Below are 9,429 nucleotides of genomic sequence, written 5' to 3' on the forward strand. Positions count from 1 at the left end.
CCCCTCGCATACTCACTCAACAAACACACACACACCGTCAACACACAAAAACACGGCCAGTGTGGTCAATGCCACACACATTGACTGGGCTGTAATGTGTTGGACTGTTTGTGAGTGTTTGACTTATTGTTGCCTTAGGGCCTAGTACCTGACAATACATGTGTATCTTTATACACATTGACAGAGTGCTACGGTGAAGATAGGTCTATTAAGATTAGACTAAAGGAATTCTGTAAAGACATCAAACTAAATGCTGTAAAGAAATGCTGTGTATATATACTGAACGAAAATATAAACACAACATGTAAAGTGTTGATCCCATGTTTCATGAGACAAAATAAAAGATCCCCAGATTTTTACAAATGCACAAAAACCTTATTTCTCTAAAATGTTGCGCACAAATTTGTTTACATCCCTGTAAGTGAGTATTTCTTCTTTGCAAAGATAATCCATCCACCAGACAGGCGTGGCATATCAAGAAGCTGATTAAACAGCATAATCATTACACAGGTGCACCTTGTGCTAGGGATGATAAAAGGCCACTCTAAAATGTGAAAAACAAATTCTGATTGGCTTGGCCTGGCCTGGCTCACCCAACTGAGTGGGTTGGGCCCCTGACCAGTCCTGTAAAATCCATAGATTAGGGCCTCATTTATTTATTTCAATTGGCTGATTTCCTTCAATGAACTGTAACTCAGTAAAATCTTTGAAATTGTTGCATGTTATATTTTTGTTCAGTATAAATTCTCTATTAACTAAGTGTTTCTGTGTGTAAAGTGTTGATATTAGTTAGACTGTTTACAGTCGGGTGTGTATGTAACAGTGCTGTGTCCCGGACCCCCAGGTGACAGACAACAAGGGGACAGTGGGCCCCTGTGTGAGGGTTAGCTCAGAGGAGGCAGCGGGAGCCCTCCTTAGTGTCACGCTTCTCCTCTACGGCACCTCCAACCCACACAGCAGCCTACACGGTACGAGGCATCCGTGTGTGTGTTTGTGTATGTGTGTGCGTCATTCTGTCTGCCTGTCCGTCCGTCCGTTTTTCTGTTCTTGCGTCCGTCAGTCTGTCCGCTCTCTATCACCCATCATGAAAGTCTCTCTCTCCTCATACCAACTGTGAGTCCACTCCCATTTCCCCACTGCTGTACAGTGACTGTTGTGAAGTCAGTTCTACAGTACGTCTCTCTCCCTCTTATCCGTCTCTTCAACCTCTCCCCTCCCTCCTCCCCTCTGTGATAACTGCAGTCATTTCTCTTGGCCGCTGCGGCAGGTGGTGACCAGGGGAAGTCTGATGTGTAATTACTGAGTGACCCCGGCTGACCCCTGGAGCCCCCCTCCTCAGTGTTTATCAGCTCCCGGTGCCCTCACACACACATGCACACACACATACAGTTGAAGGTCAGAGGTTTACATACGCCTTAGCCAAATACATTTAAACTCAGTTTTTCACAATTCTTGGCATTTAATCCTAGTAAACATTTCATGTTTTAGGTCAGTTAGGATCACCACTTTATTTTAAGAATGTGAAATGTCAGAATAGTAGTAGAGAGAATTATTTATTTCAGCTTTTATTTCTTTCAACACATTCCCAGTGGGTCAGAAGTTTACATACACTCAATTAGTATTTGGTCGTGTTGCCTTTAAATTGTTTAACTTGGGTCAAACGTTTTGGGTAGCCTTCCTCAAGCTTTCCACAATAAGTTGGGTGAATTTTGGCCCATTCCTCTTGACAGCTGGTGTAACTGAGTCAGGTGTGTAGGCTAGCTTGCTCACACACACTTTTTCAGTTCTGCCCATACATTTTCTATAGGATTGAAGTCAGGGCTTTGTGATGGCCACTCCAATACCTTGACTTTGTTGTCCATAAGCCATATTGCAACCACTTTGGATGTATGCTTGGGGTCAATGTCCATTTGGAAGACCCATTTGTGACCAAGCTTTAACTTCCTGACTGATGCCATCTATATTGTGAAGTGCACCAGTCCCTCCTGTAGCAAAGCACCCCCACAACATGATGCTGCCACCCCCGTGCTTCACGGTTGAGATGGTGTTCTTTGGCTTGCAAGCCTCTCCCTTTTTCCTCCAAACATAACAATGGTCATTATGGCCAAACAGTTCTATTTTTGTTTCATCAGACCAGAGGACATTTCTCCAAAACGTACGATCTTTGTCCCCATGTGCAGGTGCAAACCGTAGGCTGGCTTATTTGTGGTGGTTTTGGAGCAGTGGCTTCTTCCTTGCTGAGTGGCCATTCAGGTTATGTTGATATAGGACTCGTTTTACTGCGGATATAGATAATTTGTACATGTTTCTTCCAGCATCTTCACTGGGTCCTTTGCTGTTGTTATGGGATTGATTTGCACTTTTCGCACCAAAGTACGATCATCTCTAGGAGACAGAACGCGTCTCCTTCCTGAGCGGTATGACGGGTGCGTGGTCCCATGGTGTTTATACTTGCGTACTATTGTAAGTGAAATAATCTTTCTGTAAACAATTGTTGGAAAAATGACTTGTGTCATGCACAAAGGAGATGTCCTATCTGACTTGCCAAACTGTAGTTTCTTAACAAGAAATTTGTGGTGGTTGAAAAACGAGTTTTAATGACTCCAACCCAAGTGTATGTAAACTTCCGACTTCAACTGTACACACACACACACACACACACACAAACACACACAAACACACACACACACAGACACACACACATACAGAATACAGACACACACACATACACACGCACACACACGTACAGGCACACATTCACACATACACACACACCAGGCCGTTCAGGCCAGGGGCCGTGTTTAAGAGGTAGGAGCTGGTGTTGTGACAGAGACACGTAAGCCGTTTCATAGCCCACCACTTCTTTTGTTCCCACTCTCTCTCTTCCTCCCTCCCTCCTCACTCTCTATCCATCTCTTCATCCCTGGATCTAGCTGTAGTTCATGCTGTTAGTCCATCTGCTGTCCGTGTGAAGACACACTTTGAACTAGGAACGCAAACACAACAAGCTCTCAGTCTCACTGCATAATTAGACATTTATCCATGTTTCTGAAAACGTCAAATTTCGAAGTTGCTCCAAACGTCAAATTTAGATGGTCAAGGTTTTTGGATAGTGTTAAAACATTACGTTTAGGCAGTCATTCCGAATGGCTATGGTAAGGGTTAAAGTTTGGGATAAGTTTAAAACAAAACAATTCAAAACGAGTGACAGGCAATGGGATCAAACACACAACCTTCCAATCCAGTCATGGGATTATGCCCATCAGCTACCCTCATTCACAATAGCCTTGCAAAACCCAAGCCGCTTTGATGATAACAGCGCTCACTGTTGCACCTAGTGGCTGATTTGGAAGGTATTTCCTGACGTCCCCGGGACATGAATAGACCTCCAATTTCGAAGTCACTCTTGAGCGATCTGCCTGCGCAAACACTTGCAGACTGAAAACATACTTTTATGTACACATACACAAAAACACATTCACACACACACACACATCCACACACACGCACACAAACACACAAAAGCACAGATACTCACAAAACACACACACATCTCTATCCAGTTCCATCACCAAGGATATCATAGAGTTGTACATTTGCAGTGAATTTCAGGGCTTTCCAAGTGTGACTCGAATCTGCAACCCTGTGCCTGTCAGTCCAACAGCTAACCTCTTGATGAGATTGCTGGTGTTAAAGACACTACAATAGACCATCATTACAGCCATCATTAGGTATAGTTAACTATTAGTCAGTGCCACTCAATACAGTCATACTTTGTGTGAGTGTGTGTGTGTGTGTTCCCTCTGTACAGTATGCTGCTGCGTTAAGACAACAGGTATGTTGCTGAATACTTCCATGTGTAGGATGAAACCAGCTTAGATGCTGTCTTTGTGATTTTGCTGTCTGGGTGTTTCTGCTTGTGTTTCACTCTCACTGTGTGCTTGTTGTGTGTTGTAAGGGAAAGTAAATTGCTGTGATTATGTAGCAGTAATTGAACAGGGACGGTGTGTTTAATTGAGTTGTTTGTCCCTGATGTTCCTCTATAGTAGCAGCTCTGCGCTAGTGACAAGTGTGCGTGTGTGCGCGTGTGTGTGTGTGTGTGTGTGTGTGTGTGTGTGTGTGTGTGTGTGTGTGTGTGTGTGGGAGATGCTTTACTGTTTGTTGGTTTACTGCATTTTTAAGCCATTTAAATATGTTTGTGTTGTTCTTTAGCTTTTTGTACAATAGGCTACTGTACGTGTTTTGTTGTGTCTGTAAGGCTTTAGGCCGTTATGTTATTCTTGGTTGGGTGTGTGAGTGTTTGTGTTAACGTGCATGTGCACGTGCACGAACGTGTGCTTATGCGCCCGTGCATACACATGCATGTGTGTGTATTTGTATAGGCACTGGCTCTCTATCTGATATGCCTCCTGGGTTCTCTCACCCAAATCAAATGGTAGGAAACATCAATTTCACCACTCTCCCCTCTCTTCTTATCTACTCCTCCCCTGTCTCTCAAGGCTCTTCTATCCTTCTCCCCCTCCTCCTCCTCTTCTAGTCTACCTTCCTCTTCTCCTCCCCACCAGCTCCTCTCCTCCTCCTCCTCCTGTCTCTGTCTCTCTTCTCCTCCTCCCCCTCTCCTCTCCCTGCTCTCTCTGTGGAGGTGTGATTACCCTCCTCCCCTGAACAGTGGTGATCTGAGCATCCGTATGTGTGTCTGTCGGTCTGCGTGCGTGCTTGTGTGTGCGCGTTTGTGTGAGTGCGTGCGTGTGTGCGTGTGAGCAATGGTGATCTGAGCATCCTGGCGCTGGGCATTGTGCAGAGCGATTCATGGGCCACGTCTCCAGATGAATGCCTCCATTCACAATTACACCCTCTCCATTAGACGCTGCCTCCACTGTGTCGGAACGCCTTGTTGTCTTCTTTTTTCCCCATTAAAAAAAAGCAATTAAATCTGGACAAAACAAGCCAGGATGGAACGGTGTACCTGAGAACAGCAAGGGCCAAATCTTTAACTGTCACAATCAGTCTCATAACCTGTACTCTTTAGTCATACACATGTATGCATAATATACGTTCTTGTACATATGTATGTTTGTGTGTTTGTGTGTCTATTTTATAGGCACACACACAAGCATACTCTCTCTCTCTCTCTCTCTCTCTCACCCACAAAGCACGCATGCATGCACTCACACACACAAGTATAAACACACATACAACATAATGATGTTCTGTGCACCCCCCTCCCTTTTTTTCACTCTCTTAGAGCCCCTGCAGAGATTTTTGTCCATGGGGGAATACCACCCGGTCCCTCAGGCGGGGCTGTACGTCTGGGACAGGGACCCACTTCAAGACCTGATCCAGTGCTAGAGAGAGACAGGAAGGTGGGCACTGATGACATCCCCGTTCCGCGCCAACGCAAGGTATACGGCACACACACACATACACACACACACACACATTTGCACACACTGGCACATACACACAATCACTCTCGCGCACACACACGTACACATTACACACAGTGATTTACTATTACAATAAATCACTGGCGCCGCCTAATTTCCTATGGATTTCAATTTCCCCTGGACAAATCTGCATTGATCAACTTCAGGTGTAAGGATGTGCCAGGCGTTGCTCACGTTGACAGAGTGACGAATGGCTTTCAAGCAACTGCGTGCGTCTACGTGTGTGTGTGTGTGGAGTAGTGTTACCTCACTTTGAATGTTGTTTTGTGTGTTGGTGGTTCATGATTACCATCATTTACAAAATATACATTATAGTATGAGGCCACAGATTGCACTGTTTATTATTCAATGGAAATTCAAAGGCAATGTACTTGAAATGGGGATACCTAGTTAGTTGCACAACTGAATGCATTCAACCCAAACCCTCTGAATCAGAGAGGTGTGGGGGGCTGCCTTAATCGATGTCATCAGCGCCCAGGGAGCAGTTGTTGTTGGGGGTTAACTGCCTTGCTCAAGGGCCCTTGCCTACTCAGGGATTCAAACCAGCAACTTTTTAGTTACTGGCCAAATGATTTACCAGGTGTCTTTCATGCCTTTCTGTAGGTAGCCAGTCACAGTGGGAGACAACCTTAGGTTTCCATTAGTGAAGTATGTTTCAGTCTAAACTGTCAGTCAGTGTAGATGGCCCACGTTTTCTATGTGTGTTCTAGATGAGTTGTGTCAGTGTTTGGCTATGTTGAGGGCTTGTTCACTTGGGAAGACAATGTCTTTCCTGGGGTTGTTCCCCCCCAGAGGCTGATTTGAATGGATTGCAGAGGCGTGGAGGAGAAATAAATTGGAGAAAATAATAAATCGATGCTTGACGGAGAGTAAACAGACCTTCTAACCCCCGGTCCAAACGCTAGCGCTGAGGTTTTCTCCTTGGGCTGTATTGGATTGGTATGCGGAGCTGATGAGAGGGGGCTCAGAAAAAGACTTGGCCTACAAATGATGTCCTTTGTTTGATCCATTAGGGAGGGGACCTCTACTGTCCCAGGGTGACAGTGGGGGAGGGACGGTTCTAAGAAGCATCTCTGTCAGCTTCCTCTAACGGCTCTTCTTCTCTGGACAGAGAGAGCGATACCAAGCTAAGACTGGTATCTAAGACTGCTGTAGGTTTCATCCATTGGGGAAATTAGTGTGAGGAGAGTATATGGTGGTATGCTGCTGGTGTGTGCGTGCGTGTATTTGTGTGTGTGTGTGGGGGGTGAATGGAGTGGGAAAGAGAAGCCTTTACTGGCTTCTTGAAAACCCAGTCAAAAGTAAATCTAGTTTCAACTAAATATTATTAAGTTACTTGAATTTAAGTGAGCATTAAACATGAGAAAACTTAGGAAAAATATTCAGCCAACATAAAAGTATGTGTTTACTCAATTTGTTTCTAATGTTCATTCAGCTAGATGTTTTTTGTGGAATTTTACAAAAGAATGGCTGTGGAACTAAATCAAAAGTATCAACAGCAACATGCAACAATTTCAAGGACTTTACTCCAGCATGCCAGTGGCCATCGAAGGTGAGCATTTGCCCACTGAAGTCGATTACGACAACGAACTGCAGTCAGGTAAAGACCCTGGTGAGGATGACAATTTTGTGCAGAAATTCATCGGTTCTGCAAACCCACAGTTTCATCAGCTGTCCGGGTGACTGGTGTCAGACGATCCTGCAGGTGAAGAAGCCGGATGTGGAAGTCCTGGGCTGGCGTGGTTGCACATGGTCTGAGGTTGTGAGGCCGACTGGACATACCGCCAAATTCTCTAAAACAATGTTGGAAGCGGCTTATGGTAGAGAAATTTACATTAAATTCTCTGGCAACAGCTCTGGTGGACATTCCTGTAGTCAGCATGCCAATTGCACGCTCCCTCAAAACTTGAGACTTCTTTTGCATTGTGTTTGCACTAACAGGGATGTAAGCAAAATTGTGCACAACATTTTAGAGAAATAACCTTTCTGTGCATATGGAACATTTCTGGGATCTTTTATTTCAGCTCATGAAACATGGGACCAACACTTTACATGTTGAATTTATATTTTTGTTCAGTATAGTTAGTGACACACAGTGCTTTTTTATGTTTTTACTCCTTTTTCTCCCCAATTGGTAGTAACGGTCTTGTCCCATCACTGCAACTCCCATACGGACTCGGGGGAGAAAAAGGTCAAGAGCCGTGCATCCTCCAAAACACAACCCAGCCAAGCCGCCCTGCTTCTTGACACAATGCCCGCTTAACCTGGAAGCCAGCCGCACCAATGTGTCAGAGGAAACACCGTAAACCTGGCAAATGTGTCAGCCTGCACTGCATCCAGCTTGCCACAGGAGTCGCTAGAGCACGATGGGACAAGGTAATCCCTGCCAGCCAAACCCTCCCCTAACCCAGACGACACTTGGCCAATTGTGTGCCGCCCCATGGGTCTCCCAGTCACGGCCGGCTGCAACAGAGCCTGGACTCAAACCAGGATCTCTAGTGGCACAGCTAGCACTGCGAGGCAGAGCCTTAGATCACTGCACCACTCGGGAGGCATACGCATTGTGCATGTTCATTTATACAGTAATTAGTATACAACATGTCCTCACCTGGGATTTAAACTCACAACCTCTTGGTCACAGCATTCCAATTTTCCTGCGAAGCCACCATTTCTGTGTCAATAACTGATTTCACCTGTGTTGCTACACTTTGCACTTGAAAGTAAATCTAAGCTCTGTTAAATGTACACTCAATAATTTGTATTTTATTTATCATAGTGATTAAGGAGTAACATTAAAAACAGAGTAATATGCCCCACCAATATTAGACAACTATACAGAAAAACCGACAATTGCTTAAATAAGTAAACCAAACCAATGACGAGAGAATAGTCAAATGAACTGATAATTGACACAGACATGGTGGTGTGGCAGGAAGATCAGCATGCCATGAAGCAAGGAGTTGAGAGTTCAAATTCCAGGCGAGAACATGTTGAACGATAATTACTGTATAAGTGAACATGCACAATGTAATCATGTACAGTATGTCAATGTGGTTCAAATATGTATTTTGAAAATATTGTATGTGTGTAACTAGCTCTATTGCTTTTTAGGTAAGATGCCAAGAATAACCATTTATAGAATTAACATATGTGGCTGAATGTGAACTAGCGGAATCAGCGCCTCCCCACTATGAACTTTCCGGTTCAAATCCTCCACCTCACCAACATTTTTGTTTTACCCAAATATCACATTCACCAACCTTTGCCGACAGATTTTTCATTTTTAAATCACAAGAGATTATTTTTAAATGGAAGTGATGTTCTTGACTTTAAAGTTCAAACATTCCTATGATTTTATGTTCAGTTTGATTTCTATTTGGACTATTTTGGCAGTGGTGGAAAAAGTACCCAATCGTCATACTTTGGTAAAAGTAAATGGTACCTTTTACACGTAGAACATGACTCAAGTAAAAGTGAAATTCTCTCAGTAAAATACGACTTGAGTAAAAGTCTAAAAGTATTTGGTTTTAAATATACTTAAGTATCAAAGTAAATGTAATTGCTAAAATATACTTAAGTATCAAAAGTACAAGTATAAATCATTTTCAATTTCTTGTATTAAGCAAAGCAGGTGGCCACATTTTCTAGTTTTCTTTTTAAATTTACAGTCCTTTCTGTCCTACTAACCATTCAAAATGTAACGGGTACTTTTGTGTGTCAGGGGAAATGTATAGAGTTAAAAGTACATCATTTTCTTTAGGAATGTAGTGAAGTAAAAGTCAAATTTGTATAAAATATAAATAGTAAAGTAAAGTACATATACCCCAAAAAACTACTTAAGAAGTACTAAGTATTTTTACTTAAGTACTTTACACCACTGTACATTTTCTACTGTGTTCCAAAAACAAGGTACGATGGCATTTACTGTAGTTCTCTAGGTTATTCTCTCTGTGTTTAAAAAAATATATAGTTTTGCAGTTGT

This window comes from Oncorhynchus tshawytscha, linkage group LG23, assembly GCF_018296145.1.
Source record: "Oncorhynchus tshawytscha isolate Ot180627B linkage group LG23, Otsh_v2.0, whole genome shotgun sequence".
Classification (NCBI taxonomy): Eukaryota; Metazoa; Chordata; class Actinopteri; order Salmoniformes; family Salmonidae; genus Oncorhynchus; species Oncorhynchus tshawytscha.